General features: G+C 42.4%; 1 pseudogene; it reads right to left on the reverse strand.

The window, feature by feature from the left end:
• The window catches only part of LOC146809881 (uncharacterized), a 102,934-nt pseudogene that overhangs the window by 51,701 nt on the left and 35,415 nt on the right, over positions 1–15,818 (reverse strand).

The following is a 15,818-nucleotide window of genomic DNA, read 5'->3' on the forward strand; positions in this document are numbered from 1 at the left end:
TGTATTGTATTTATTAGAATAACAGGTAAATTCCATCTTATAGGGATTAGCATCACGCCATGGATCTATTAAGACATGTTCTGCTATTAAGCCTGCTAGCGCTTTCTTGGTTTGGGGTTTCATCTCTTTTTTTTTCCTATTTGAGGTATCTTTTTTTAAGTTTTGGATGAAGTTGAAATCTCCACCCCAAATAATTTTTCCCGGTCTTCCCCCGTAATATTTCCCCTATTTTAATTACAGCTGCGTTGTCATCCATTACAGGGGCATAATAATTCACAAAATTATATGTAGCGCCCTTTAATCTGGCTTCAACCCAGATCCATCTACCCAGAGGATCTCTTACTATTTGACCAAATTCCCAAGGAAGATTTTTACAAAAATAAATAGCAACTCCTCTGCAAGCCAGTCCGGCAGAGGCGAAAAAGACATGAGAAAACCAACGAGGAAGAAATAAATTTGGAGAATTTGATTTTAAATGTGTTTCTTGTAGAAACAGGACTTGAGGTGTCAGGGAGGTAAGCCATCTAATCAGGCCTCCGTATTTCTGCTTATTTAAGATCCCGTTCACATTTAGAGAGTGGATAGTACATGAGTTTGTCATCTCCTATATAATTCCATCTTCCTTCCACTAACTACTTTCCACCTGTTGCCTGAAAAAACATAACCTACCCATCGTCTACCTATTTTAACCTTCCATTGCTTAGCAAATTTAACCTTTTCAGCTTCTGCACGACTTCTGCTCATTTTTATTTTGCTTCTACACCCCCCCCAGCTAACCCAAGGTCCTCCCAGCCCCCACCCCCTACCACTTGCCCTCCCCTTGCATTGTGGAAAAACCCCTAGCTGCCACGCAGCCCACATTGCAACCCTCCCAAAAACCTTATGGGCGTCTTGGAGTTACGCCCAGGATGAACCCGCCCTTATCCCCAGATCCCACCCATTCGTAAAAAAAAAAATTCCCTTCTTTTTTTTTTCCCCTCCTTGCCGTTCATTCATTTGTATCATCGCCGCTTTTGCGTCAGTTTTCGGGCGAAAAGCGGCGATAATAATATCGCTTTATTTACAAGGACACACTAACGCGTGTTTCCTTGTTTTAGCGCCCTTTGTCAGCACGCCTCGCATCGCGTCATTAATGAGATGCAAAGGAGGCGTGTCTGACTATACTCCATGGGAAGATATCTCTAAACCAGCATTGCGATATTTACAAGGACCCTAAATCCGGCGCAGGGATAATTTTATTCGCGCTAACGCACCCTTAGCTCTGGATTTTAACGTCTGTTAAAATTCAGACTAGGGTATACTTTACATGGGATGTGGATTATGTGGTTACGACCACATGATCGTATCAGCAATGTTTTTGCTGTTCTTGGGTGAACATCGCTGGTTTTCCAGCGATGTTTTGCTCATTTTAGCGCTAACGGTGGAATATTTATCACCTAGGTTATACACGTTGTAAATAACGCGGTAACCAGGTGATAAATAACAGCGATAGACGGCGATAAATATGAAAGCGCTAAGCGCGCTTTGCGATATTTATCGCCGTCTGTTGCTAATATGCCCCATAGGCCTTTAGATTTGATGCTCACGTGAAGAACAGAATGGTGATTGGGGCCTCAGTCTTTGTTTTTGACGAATGATTACCCTAATAGTAACATACTCCAAGCACTTACTCACTTCACCATGACAACTTCTAATGACGGTAAACGTTCCAGCAGAGCACTCCACTACAGACAAATGGCTACAGAAACAGCTAAATAAGTTTAATTGGGTGCGGAAAAATTCAACTTTATATCAGTATTTACAAGGTTTATTTGAAATGAGTGTGCATTATTTTCAAAATCATAGATCAATAAATGAACGTGTTCTTTGCCAGCTTCAATTGATTGTTGAGAGGCTGCCTCCCACTTTTACAGTCACCTAACAGGTTGCTGGTGGTGTATATTATTAGGCAGCCCCTCACTTCCAGAGATGTTTAACATCTAACGTCTATGTTTACTTCTCGCATGAAATCTGTGCCTTTGTCAATATTGCTTTAGGGTTCAATAGGGCGGTGAGCTGCATGTGATATGTATGAGACCCACCCAGCTCTCCTACTGCATCTGCAAATAGCAAAACAGTCTCAATTTAGGTACTGTTAAAGCCCATCATAAAAATGTTATAACTTAAGCAACATCTTTAAAAAACTGATCCTGACACTCAAATCAATGTGAACGTGTAGTACAATAAAAACCACAACTGTACAGAGAGTTGTGTATACATCTGGACTACTACTTTTAAGACAGGTGAACGAAAGAAGTCCACACGCAACTCGTTCACTTACGTCAACAAGAGAATCTGCCTATGACAATGAGCAGAACAAAAATCAGTGAAATCAGTAAAAAATAAATTAGGGGTGTTTCTGAGTCTAAATGTGAATAAAATGTAATATTTGTATGTAAAAACACTTTTAATATTCGAAAGTGGTTTAGTAATGATAACATTTTTAGTAATGTTCCATTCCACATAGTTTGTAAGTACTAGTAACTAGTAGGTGTTACTATTATCTGGTTTAATGATACCATTGAAAAATATTCATACCGCCAGCCTTCTATATATGTTATGATATGTGCACAAATCATTTGGAATCTCTGTGTGCAGACTAAATAAAGTGCAATAAAAATACCTCTGATATATGTTAGGAGAAACAAAATTAAATTCTGCTGTTGGCCAGAATTGGTCCAACTCAATTCGTCAGAAACGTGTCCCCTCACCTCCCCCCTCGTAAATGCAGAGAGGACTCACATTCACCATTTGCATTGTGCTCAAAAGCAGGCTCGTACAAAAAAAAATCACCTATTTACCCTTGTGTAATTTCTGCCATTCACATTAAGCTTGTTCTGCGAAATGCCTTACATTACTCTTTTACCCTACGACACATAATTGAGATTTCGTTCTGGTAAAAATGCTATCATGTATTTTGCGTAATTTCACAAAAGGAAATTACACAAATTTCACACAGTCTGACAGAAGTCACTCGAAAGCCCCTTGGTCTTTTCTTTTTAAATAACATATAATTATTGATCAATTTATTATATTGAGATCTGAGGAATAAGGTGTGGAGTCACCCATGCTGAGAGTTTAAGCTTTTGATCTATTATGTCACGTTTCTTTGATACGCATGTGAAACCTGCTGAGATAACTTACTGTTAGGTGGAGTTTTAGTAAACTCTATATAAGAATTAATATTATTTGTGCTTTATTCTTTTTTCAAATTCGTAACACTGTCACAGGAGTAAAAAGGCATCACATGCACATGCTATTTAATGGGTAGATTGGCACCATTTCCGTACATAAAATAATTCCTTTTGTCACCTGATCTTTTTTGCTTTTTTAAAGGCTAGAAATAAAAGGGTAATTAGTTAAAAGGTCTAAATGAGAGCAGGATTGGCTCTAATTTCGCATTTATGCAGAAATTAATGTAGCGATGGCCACACCTGGGGACACATTTGATAATAAGCGCATTTTCATTGTTTGCAACGGACGCACTTCTAAATAGGTGCGCCCAGCGTAAACAATGGAAATGCGCCCTATCATTATGAAAGTGCTGTCCCCAGGACAGCCGTGAATCCTGGGAGCACTGCATTCAGGTGAACAATGGAGCGGCTGCTTTACAACCGCTCCATGTTTTCACAGTGCAGAAATCCCCATGCAGACGGGTGCAGTTAGTGACTCCAACCGCCTGCAAGGGGATATCTGGGGGGTCCATGGGACCCCCTTTGCCCCCGCCAGCAGGGGTTGCACTGACAGTGCACCACCTTTTAGGTGGCACACTGTCATGGAGCAGCCCGAGGGCTTCTTTGCCTCTGCTTCTGTAATAGGGTGCGGGCGCAAAGGCACAGAGATTTCCTCATTTGCATAGGGCACGCCACCATGCAAATGAGGGGACGCACCCTGTAGATAGCGCTGGCGCTTCAAGTGTGCCAGTGCTATATGTATTGTAGAAGGGGCCGCACAAGTGTCTACGGCCCCTTCTGTAATACCACAGTGCCCTGCGGGTGCGCAAAGCGAGCGCAAACATCCATTGCGCGCTGGGGCACTTTCTGTAATACGGCCCCTGAAGTGCGTGAGAGACTGGTTTCCAGCCAGCAGTTGTAGCCTCTCCCTTGGAAACATAGGAAGAGCATGTACTGAGAGGCTGAGGTGTCTGCCTTGTAGAGCCCTGAAGCGGGCCAAGCAGAAGAGCACTGGTGAAAGGCATGCCTGGGCACCACACAACTTCTGCTGATAATTAGCATGGTCACCTGTCCTTGGGCTGACGTTTTTCAGCAATAAAAATGCACCCCGCTTCATATGTGAGAGCCCGGCTCAACTGTGCAGTACCTAACTAGCACTCCCACTACACACAGAGGGTATTTTAGCCCAATATTTCAAATACCCAGTGGGTAGATTTACCACTTTCCCATGTTGAATAACCTCTCTCTGTGTTAGTAAAGAGTATAAATGACGAAGACCTCATGGTGTTTTGTTGAGTCTTTCAACGGGTTCCCCAGTCATGCTGATGATGATGGATGATGCAAAACAGAAAGCTTGTGATGTACTCCAAGTTCTAAGTACCTTATTCTTGTGTACATGCAGTTATCTTTCTATGCATGTATTCTTATGTACATGCAGTTGTCTTTCTATTCATTTATTCTTGTGTACATACATTCACTATGTAGATTTTTATATGTGCATTATTGCCATTTGATATATGGGAACTTGCTGCAAAAAATATTTCTCTTTACTTGGTAAATGAGTGTTGAGCTCTGTTTATGTTGTATTTTGGTATTTTAAATGGCGTAGAGTCCTATTTTAAAGATAATTCATGTTGTGTCCTTGTGTTTTGCAGTCTTGCTCAGGTATTCTGAAGAGAAAGCAAGACATTTTGGCGTCACTCTCAGGATTCAAAGAGAAAGGGGCAGAATGTTTGGTAGAAAAACAAGAATAGATAAAGCAGGTTCCAAGATTCCAAATGAATTACCAGGATGGGAATTAGTGCCATATAGTGAGCTTACTCATGAGTGGATGCATTGTGCTGGGTTGAGTGAGAATTGGAGTGCATGTATGTCTAATGCACAGCCAGATGAAGTATTAATGTATTTGCAAAAAGTGGCAATTGATACATTCAAAAGAGGTGTGGGGTAAAGAGTTGTGGCAAGAGATCTGGAAAATGTTGCCACAAATCACAGTTACTGTATATCAAGTAGATGTGCACTGCCCAACAGACTCATTAGATCAGTGGTGTAATTCCTTTGCAGATGAACAAGCCAAAATCTTAGAGGCCAAGGTGGTGACACAGGATTTTGATTTGGTGGGAATGGCTATGTGAGCACACCAAAAATGTGGGCACCTCAGAGAGAAAGCCTCTAACAGGTGGGAAGAGAATAGAGTGATGCATATTCCCCTAGATTTGATGAAAAACTGCAACTATACAATGCCCCATATATCAGCATTCGCAACACAGACTGGTCCCACAGATGGTGAGAGTTCCGTGAGGTAGGGGAAAGCTGCCAGGACAGATATGGCAGACCTACTACATTGGGCCAATGCCAATTAGTCGGGGTTGTGAGTGTGCATGTACATTAGTAGATACTTACTCTGGCTTCTCGATAATCTTTCCATGTAAACGTGCCACCCAGCAGAATACTTTAAAACCTTCAAATTTAATTGTTTTGTATCATGCTATTCCATTGCAGATCAAAAGTGGATTCTAAAAAAATTGTCAGATGGGTCATTTAAAATTTGGAGAGATAACTTACATGATTCATTGTTAATTTCAAACAACAGGCCTTTGGCAAATGCAGAAACTCCATTAATGAGAATGTTGACACCAGCCTTGCAGATTCAGCCTCACATGGCCACTAACGCTATCTTGTACTGGGAGACAACTCCCAGAGCCTTGGCACCATATTGGGCTACCCCATAGTCTGCAGGTCTTGATTTACATGCTTTGCAGATGCACAGACTGACATCCAGAGATATAGCTTCAATTTAAACAGAGGTGGGAATTCAGATTCCCCCAGAACATTTTGGATTGATTGCCCCTCACTCTGGGCTTGCCTTAAAAGGCATCCAAGTTTTGGGAGGGGTAATAGACTATAATTACCAAGGAGAGATAAAGGTGATACTGTTGAACAGAGGAGACACTGATTTAGTAGTGCAACCTGGAGATCGGGTTGTTCAGATTATCATCATGCCAGTTTATGGAGGAAATGTTAGGAAGGGAACTGCTGCAGCCCTTCTTACTGTACAAGGACAGAGAGGGGTGGGTTCCACTGATAAGAAACCAAGAGCCAAAGTATGGATCAACTCCCCCAATTGCCCCCCTGCACCCACCAAAATTATAGCTACAGAAAAAGACAACATTCTTGTTGTAATGAGACCTGGAGAGGAGAAATGGGAACATGTGCCTGCTGATAAATGCTATTTGCGAGAATGAATAATACTTGTTTGTTCTCTGTTCTTTTAGATCATAGCATGGCATGTTTCTCTATTTGGACTGTGTTCTGGCGTGGCTGGAGGAGAATCGGATGGTCCAGGGATGCCCACAGCCAAGAGACTCAAACGCCAGTATCAAATGCATGTTAAATTATCAAAGGCATGGCTCTTTTCATGTGGCGATATGTCATACTCCTACATTCTGACTAGTGGACCATCTAGCACATGCATCTAAAATGCCATTTGCGATTCCTTATTAGCGAAAAATAAGGATTTGCTAATAAGGAATCGCAAAAGCCTATGCACGCTTACAAAATAGCGATTTCTAAATATTTCTTAATTTGGAGTCGCAAATTGCGAGTCGCAATTAAGGAATACCTCCCCATTCATTCCTATGGGCCTAGAGGCCCATAGGAATGAATGGGAGGACGTTCTCAATTTGCGATTCTCAATTAGAGAATCGCAAATTGAGAATGCAATTTCAAGGGTGCAAGGGTGTCAAAACGACACCCTGTTGCACCCCTGAAATCGATCTGTGTACAAATGTTGCGCACACACGTCCAAAGGACATGTGTGTATGTAACCTACCACTTTGAAAAATGCACTTTCATGCATTTTTCAAAGTTTTTGCAAATTACCATGAAGTTCAACTTCATGGTAATTTGCGCCCCCTATCAGCAAAATCCCTAATTATTTTACTTTAATGCATTGCATTTAAGGAATCTCAATTTGCAAATCCTTAAATGCAATCGCAATTTGAGAACTCGCAAGTAATTGCGAATTCTCAAATTGAGAGTGCCTTGACCATTCATGCATCGCAAATGCCCTTTTTGCGGACGCAAACGGCCGATTTTTGCGTTTCGCACCGTTTGCGCTCTTAAAAATGGTTGCTGCATGTGCCCCCATGTGCCTTAACACGATTATGACTTATGATGTTTCCTTTGCATTCAGCTTTACATTCTCCCTATGCTAAAGACACATTTCAATTGTCTAAAGACTGTGATTCTGAAATTTCTTTGTTATCCAAAACTGAATATATATTAGTCTAGCTACATCCATAGTAGACTTTCCTGAGTAAACTGTGTACAATACTAGGATAATAAACAAACTTGCATGTTTAATAGTGAAATATATAAGTGAAACTTCTACTGCTTTAGCTGAATTACCATTAGATGTTCAAGAAACAAGAAAAGCTGCTTTACAAAATTGGGCTGCTATTGATTATTTGCTTTTAAAATATAACCATGGCTGTGCAGACTTTGAAGGTTTATGCTGTTTCAATTTGTCTGAAAATTCCACATCCATCCATTTGCATCTTAATCCTTGCATGAATTAGTCAAAGGAGTAAAGCAGGATGTGGACAATGGGTGGTGGGATTGGTTATTTGGATGGTTGCCTAATTTGGGGCAAATACGGTATATTTTAAGTGTCATTTCATTATACTTTATATCTTGATATCTATTTGTTGCTGTATGTAATGTGTACCTATCTTTATATCTTTGATTCATCCTAGAACTATGGCTTTCATACCTATAGATTTTGCTAATTATTAGTCAGTGGTCAAGGAGTGGGGTGTAATGCTACAGGCATTTATCTATATTGTGAGATCATGTGTAGACAATTGACTCCATGTTGCTTTAATTACATTTTGTGAGGATGGGTTCATCTTATGTCTTTCTGACCCTGTCTTTCCGCTGCGAACACAGGCAGGCCCCAGGTTACTTGCGCACACACAGAAATGTTTATGTTTTTCACTTCACTGAGCAGGGGTAATAAGCTGCTAGAACAGATAAGTGTGGACTGAGTACAATGCCCAAGGATGAGAAAGTGAAGAATTCTGCCTCTGCTCTCATTGGAGCCTGCCCAGCTCTGTTGAGTGACATTGACGCAGAGTGCAGCCAGCACCTACAGTGCAGATGAAGGGAGGGGCAGCTAATAGAGGCATCTTTCTTTGTTAGTAAAGAGTATAAAGACAGAGCATCTTGACAGGAACTCTTTTAGGAGTGGATGCATAAGCCCTTGCCCAGCTGAAGAGCCCCTGCATAGACTGTCAGCAGGTTACCCAGTCGTGATTTTTTCCAAGTTCTAAATATCTTATTCTTGTATACATGCAGTTATCTTTCTATGCATTTATTCTTGTGTAAATGCAGTCATCTTTCTATACCTTTATTTTTGTGTATTTACATTACCTATATGCATTTATTTTATATGTACATTATTTCCATTGGATATACGGAAACTTGCTGCAATAAATATTTTCCTTTACTTGGTAAATGAGTGCTGAGCTCTGTGTATGTTGTATTTTGGTATTTTAAATGGTGTAGAGTTCTAGTTTAAAGAGTATTCAAGTCTTGCTCAGGTGTTACGAAGGAAAAGCAAGACACCATATTTTTTAAGAATTACTTAGTTTTGCATTTTGATGTTAACGCTCCCCCTGATTACACTGCGATGCTTCACATGAAGCTGAATAGGAGAAATGTTGCTATGCCCATAAATAACTATAACCAAGGAGAGAAGAAAGAAAAGTTATAGGGTGTCAGAATCCGGGTTCTCTGGTTGGCACAGGTAGGTACTTGTGACAAGCAGGGAACCATTCCTCTAGTCAGGGAAAGGGGTTACACTACTAAAACAACCCCTGCTCACCCTCTAGGTAGCTTGGCGCGAGCAGACAAGGCTTATCTCAGAGCGTTACAGGTTAAACATTTGTGAACACATACAGTAACCAAGTGACAACACTACAAATGGACAGCACACAGGTATTTATATTAAAAATAAGGATTCTTTATATAGGATTATCACAAGACCATTGAACGATTAAAAATACACAATACGGTTGCTTAGTTGGTAGAAGATTGCTTAGTTTCTCTTAAGTTCTTAAATGCGACACTTTAAGTCAATGTACCTTAGATGCGACACGCAGGGCAACAAAAGTGTTGCAGTGATGCAGATGCGTTGAAGTTCTTGGTGCAAAAGAAATAAAGATGGGATCTTCCAGATGCTTTGATTGATTGATTGATGCGTTACGCTTCTCCGATGTTGCGAGAAGAGTCGACTCGATGCGTCAGCTACAGCGGCGTCACCTTTGACGAGTTGCGGCGACAGCAGCCTTGGCAGCGGCACTCTTCTCCGACGTTGTGAGACGCTTCCGTTCGATGCGAGGCTGCAGCGGCAACACCCCTTCTGCGAGATGCGACGACAGCGGCTCCGATGGCGACACGCTTCCTCCTTGATGCGAGACTCTTCTCTCGATCACATCGCCGGCCACACGCTAGATGCCATCCACTCTCAAGCCCCCACGTCACCTTCAGCCACGCCTCCGAGCTCACCTGGACAGACCACCACTGCATCCACTTCTCCTTCCGAAAACCCCTCACACACCACCGCACCCTACAGACCCCCCGCCGCTGCTGGGGCAAAGTCACTGAAGAACAACTACAGACAAGCCTCGCACTCAACCCTCCGACTAACCCCAACAACCACGATGAGGGTGCCCTCACCCTCAAACGCTGGATGAACGACTGCGCCAACCCAGTAGCCCCGCTGAAAAAAACCACCAACAGATACACCAGCAAAAGAGTCAGCTGGTTCATCCCGGAACTCCTCAACTCAAAGCGCCCCTGCCGGAAATTGGAGAACATATGGCACAGCGACAAGACGCCAGACAGCCGTGCTGCCCACAAATACGCCATCCGCAACCACCACTACCTCATCAGGACCGCCAAAAGGGCCTCCTTCACAGACCGCCTTGACAACAACGCACACAACAGCAAGGAGCTCTTCACCATCGTGAAGGAATTCTCCAACGACATCCCACCATCGCAAGCCCTGTGCGACTCCCTCGCCACCTTCTTTCACCGGAAAATCACCGACATCCATGATAAATTCAAATTTATTTATTATGTTTTGGCTCTCAAGAGGGCCACATAAACATATACAATACACAGCAACAAATACACAGAAAATACAAAAATTTAAAAACAAAATGCAATCCGCAATAGCTATACATCAGAAAATCAATCTAACAAGGCCGGACAGACAAAATATCACCAGGGATATTAATAAATAGCTAAAAATCCTTTAAAAAAGTTAAAAATATAAGAGCAGATCATTTCGTTCGGAGGACAATAAAGTGCATGAAGGCAATCCTTTAAAGTGACAATGCTAAGGCGGATACAAATTACTTTTAGCCATCGATTGCGCAAATTACGTAACATAGGACAAATCAATAATACATGCATACAGTCCTGGGTGTTCAGTTTACATAAATTGCACAAAGCAGAAGTGCCATGCCATTTAGATAACAGTAGATTAAGTGGAATTAAATCATAGCGTAACAAAAACCAAAACCTACGTATCCCATGCGGTAGATTCCATAGGGCATAGGGTTGTGGCTGTTTCAACCTATAGGAGGAGATGAGAGGTTCCACATTCCTTTTATCACCAACTGATTTTTTATCGGAGAGGAAATAAAACTCCCACGAAGCCTCCTTGAGGACATGTTTTAACTGCGTGGAGGAGTAGGAGAATAGAACACTTTCATCAAGTTTCAGTATCTTTACAGCCCTTCTAAAGTTGCTTACGAGTTTAGAGAACTCTTTAAAATTGCCCAAAAGTTCATTTTTGAGGAGAACTCGCAGGGTGCCATCTCCCGCTCTAGCCAAACTGGCCACCCATCTTATTAGGGCGCATAGACCCTGAACCCAGGAACTCCTGAGTCCAAAGTCAAGCCTACAGGCGGCTAGTGGGCAAGCATTGTTTAGAGTCGAGAGGGATCTTAAGAGTTTCCCCTCAATCTTATGGCAGAAGTCCCAGTTTTTCACCTCTATTAATTCAATACCATACAAGATAGTTGCGGGGATTTTTACTCTAAAAACTTCTAGAAGACTGGAAAAATGTCTTTTCCCCGTTGCCTGGTATAAGGACTTTAACCCATTACCATGGGCAAGAGCTTTGCGGGAGCAGTGCTCTATATGGAGTTTCTCACTCATATTGGCCGAAAATATTTTTCCCAAAAAAGTATAGGAAGTTACGACCTCCAATCTATGCCCTCCAATAGCCCAACCGTAATTTGTCGAGCGGCACTTCTTCTTACCAGCTATACACATCACTTTACTTTTGGTAATATTAATCTTCATGTAATGCTCACCAGCAAAGGCCTGTAGAGCCTGTAGCCGATTTGCAAGACCAATTGGAGTCAAGTCAAGAATCAAAACATCATCGGCATACATCAGGCAGGATATTGGAGTCCCTCCTATCATCGGGGCAATCCCCTCACTGGCAGACACGGCAGCAGGGAGGTCAGCCGTATATAAGGAGAACAAAAGGGGTGCCAATAAGCAGCCTTGTTTAAGGCCATTCCGAGATGGTATTTTGGCCGAAAGCCCCCTTTCGCCCCCCATTAAGACCCTGCACCAGGTCTCAGTGTGCAGAGCCCGCACCAGTTCCAACAGGGGGGTAGGGACACCAAGCGTCGCCAGTTTTCTCCACAGCGTTCCACGATCTACTTTATCGAACGCTGTGGAGAAATCAATAAAGGCGGCATATACCACTCCTCCTCTCACCTGGACATATTTATCTGTGATCACCTGAAGGGCGGTCAGGTTATCTAGCGTGCCATGCTCCCTTCGGAAACCAGTCTGTTCAAACGGCAAAATATTGCCGTCCACGACCCAATCAGAAAGAGATCTAAGGAGACATTTCGCAAAGACCTTTCCGATGGAGTCGAGGAGTGCAATCAGGCGGTAATTACTAGGGCTATCCCTTATACCCTTTTTAAAGATAGGGACCAAAATACTTCCTCTCCAGGACGCAGGAACAAATTTGGAGAGATGGCACGCCTTAAACAAGGGGTACAAAATGTTGCTCCAACTTAAGGGATCTTGTTTGAGGACCGTCATAGGAAGCTCATCCGGTCCCATGGCCCCAGAGGGCCGCATATTTTTTATAGCCGTCTCGATTTCTTTCTCTGAGGGATGGAAAACCAGGTCTTCAGGGGCAGCATATATGGAATTATCAATACCTGTGGTCCCGTTCCCTGCATAGAGCTCTCGGATATGAGAGGACCATACCTCTTCTGGTATAGGAATGGGGGTGGGGGTATGGCGCGTACCACATCCCTTCCCAATTATTGCCCAAAAGTCTTTAATATTACCATGTACAGCAGATTCCCTTAGTTTAATCCAGACTTCATCCTCCCTTTCCTTTTTAATTTTTTGCTTGAGTCTGCTTCTCTTTCTTTTTAACCTGGCAATTTCTTTCCCACGTTCCAGAACCCTTTCTAAATACTGTTCGCGAACTAGTTTATTTATTTCCCTATTCAAGGTACGCAATGTATTGGGGACTACCTCTCCTTTCCTAGGGGGAACAGTTTTTTTTGCGTACAATAAAATCTTTCGCATAAATTCTTCAAAATAAACAAATTCGCTACTATTCCACTCGTTTATTACCATTAGGGTATCGGCCAATAGGTCCTGCACCCCATTAATGGCGGCAAAGTTCCAGAAGCACCTTCCAGAAGAGGCATGGAAGGTAGCCTCGTTGCCATTAAGCGACCAAGACGCCGTATTCAAAGAAATTAAAGACATTGTTAAAAACAATATACTATGATCGCTGAGTGACGTAGGTATAATCTTTAGGTCCAGAATATGGGGAAACAGGCCATAGTCTGCAATAGCATAGTCCAAAATTGACGACCCAAAGGGGGATTTATGAGTATAATTAGCGGGGACGTCAGATGTAAATCTTCCATTTAAAATAATACCATCCCCAATCGCTAATTCTTTTAACAAAATCTTCCCTCTTTTATTTGTCACCAAGTTCTCAGGGAAAAGCGTCTGGGGAATAAAATGAACCTCTTCCTTAACTTTATTCCTGAAGAGTTTCAGACTAGCATTTGAAATTTTGCAATTTAGATCACCTACAAGCAAAATTACAGGGGAAGATGGGGAATTTTTTATCTGTTCAATATATCGGAGAACCTGCTGCAAACTATCATTAAAACGCTCCTCAGGGGGTATATACACATTAAAAATTACCATAGGATATTTTTCACCATTATGGAACAGATTTTCTAGAGTTATTGTGTGGAAAAGTCTACTAGGATCAATATAATGGGAGAAACTCCATTGCAATTTATTTGACAATAAGCAGGCAATCCCCCCCCTGGCATGTCCTTTCTTACAGGGCGCAGCTGGTACTTCCAGGACATAAAAATCTTTTGATGGAATTAGCATATCAATGCACCATGTTTCCTGAATGCACAATACATCCGCACCCAGAGAAGATAAAAAAGCAAGTTTCTCTGGGCAACTGTGGAATCCAGCCGTATTCCAGGAAATTATTTTTAATGCGGTGTTAAAGATGGTGAAACAATTTGGGGTTATCCTTTGTTTTTGTTGATAATGCACTATGGAGCCAATTCCACCGGTTATTATCATCTATGAGTGAAGAGTTCTCAGTTTGTGGAAGTGGCTTCACGTGCGAAACTGAGCGTTTTCCCCTAGAAACCCAAATTTTTAGGTCTCTAAGGGGAGAGGTTACCCCGTTTTGCTCACCACCCCCAAACCCCTGGTTACATAAAAGATTTGGCTTGCCTGGGTTGGAGATAGGGAGAATGTCAATGCCTAGGCGCTGAAAATTTTCGGCTTGTTCTAGTATCAAGTTTGTTATAATAGGCGAATAAAATTTCACCCGTATACTCAATACCCTACTTCCACCCAACAGAGACACCAGTTCTATGTCTATAGATTGAATATGGTAGAGACTTTCAACCTCACTAAAACGTTTGAGAAGCCAAGCTCTATTTAACAAAAGGTCAGTATCAAATAAAGGTACAAAATCTAGTACACGTACGTCCACCGGGGCCTTAGTGATATTTACAGATCGGGCCGGAGGACAGTAATTTTCCGACTCTAGTGTTACAGCAAAGGGGGGGGCCAAAGGGTTAAGAGCCCCAGATGGATAAGAAATTGGCACTCCTAATGCGCTCCGTGAAGGAGAGCATGGGGGAGAGCCCCCTACTTGCGGTGTAGCTTCCTGAGTAAACAAACTACGTTGTTCGTTTTCCCCCTCTACAGAGGTTAAAGTAGTTAAGTTCAAATCAATGTCCACCTTTAAGGAAGTAGAAGAGGGCTCCACATTGATTTCATCATTCTCCCTTGCCGCTGAAATATTTTGGAAAATAATCCTCCGCTGCTTTTTCTTTCTGTATTTTCGAATTGGTTTCCTCTTGTTACCTTTATTAATTTTTTGTTTACCATTTTTTCCCCTTTCTTCTTTTACCTCCGGTTTATCGTCCAGGGATTCTTTTCCGCACTCAGGCACAAAAATAGGAAACAACTCCTGGACCGCTTTAGGGCCAGGCAAAGGTTTATCCTCCTCCTCTATCTCCAGAACTGTGTTTTTGATGCAGTTGGGAGCTGCAGTAAGAGGCATATCCTTGTGAGGTTCCAGAGTAGGCGATTCAACCTTCCTATCCAGTTCCCCTCTAGTATCTCCGGTTTTCCCCTCAAACAAGTAATGCTCAGACTTGGGGGGAGAGGCCTTCCTCATATCAGGCGATTTCTGCAGCAATGTCTTTAAAATTTGAGTGACTGATTCAAGAATACAGTCCGAGCTGCCTACAAATTTCCCCAAAAGCAGTAAGATTGAAGCAAGGAGTTGTTCCAGAGCGTTCATGAACTCAGAGATCGGCTTTTCTCGTACTTCCGCAGTGCAGCAATTATCCAGGAGATTAAGGTCGGGGCTCCTGGAAATATTTAACAAGTCGGATATTTCATGGCCATTTAACGAAGGGGTGCTACTATACAACAGTAACCCAGATGGGGTGGCACCCCTGAGGCTTTAAACTGCTCCAAAGACTCCACTTTAGCTGGGCTTACGTAGCATCCCCAAAGTTCCAGGTCATTAGATAGTGCAGACAAGTCACCCCCCGGCCTATCATTCATAGGTGACTGAGGGATCGGTGGTATATGCACTGGATCACCTACGGTCGTCATTTTCCCCTCTGTGGAGTCCCGTAAGAGAGACCCCCCTACCATTGATTGTGGGGCCCCATGCTGTACCAGAGGCGGTTGGGGGTCTATGATGGCTGGTGAATGAAATTCCAGAGCTTTAGTATCTGATCTTTCTGGCGTAACAAGTTTGGATTTTTTTAGACCAGCTAGATCCCAAAGTTCAGATAGTTGGCATTGACCTTTCAACGGTGGGTTATTCACTGATTTGTTTCTTGTGCGGGTGGTAGTTAATTTTCGGCCAGGTTTTACTCCCACTACCCTTCCTGAGCGTAGTGTTTTAGACATTTTCCACACTATTTTCCACAGTAATAGATTTAATCAAAAATATAAATAAGTAAAACTGGTAAA

The sequence above is a fragment of the Triturus cristatus genome, chromosome 7, assembly GCF_964204655.1.
Source record: "Triturus cristatus chromosome 7, aTriCri1.1, whole genome shotgun sequence".
NCBI lineage: Eukaryota > Metazoa > Chordata > Amphibia > Caudata > Salamandridae > Triturus > Triturus cristatus.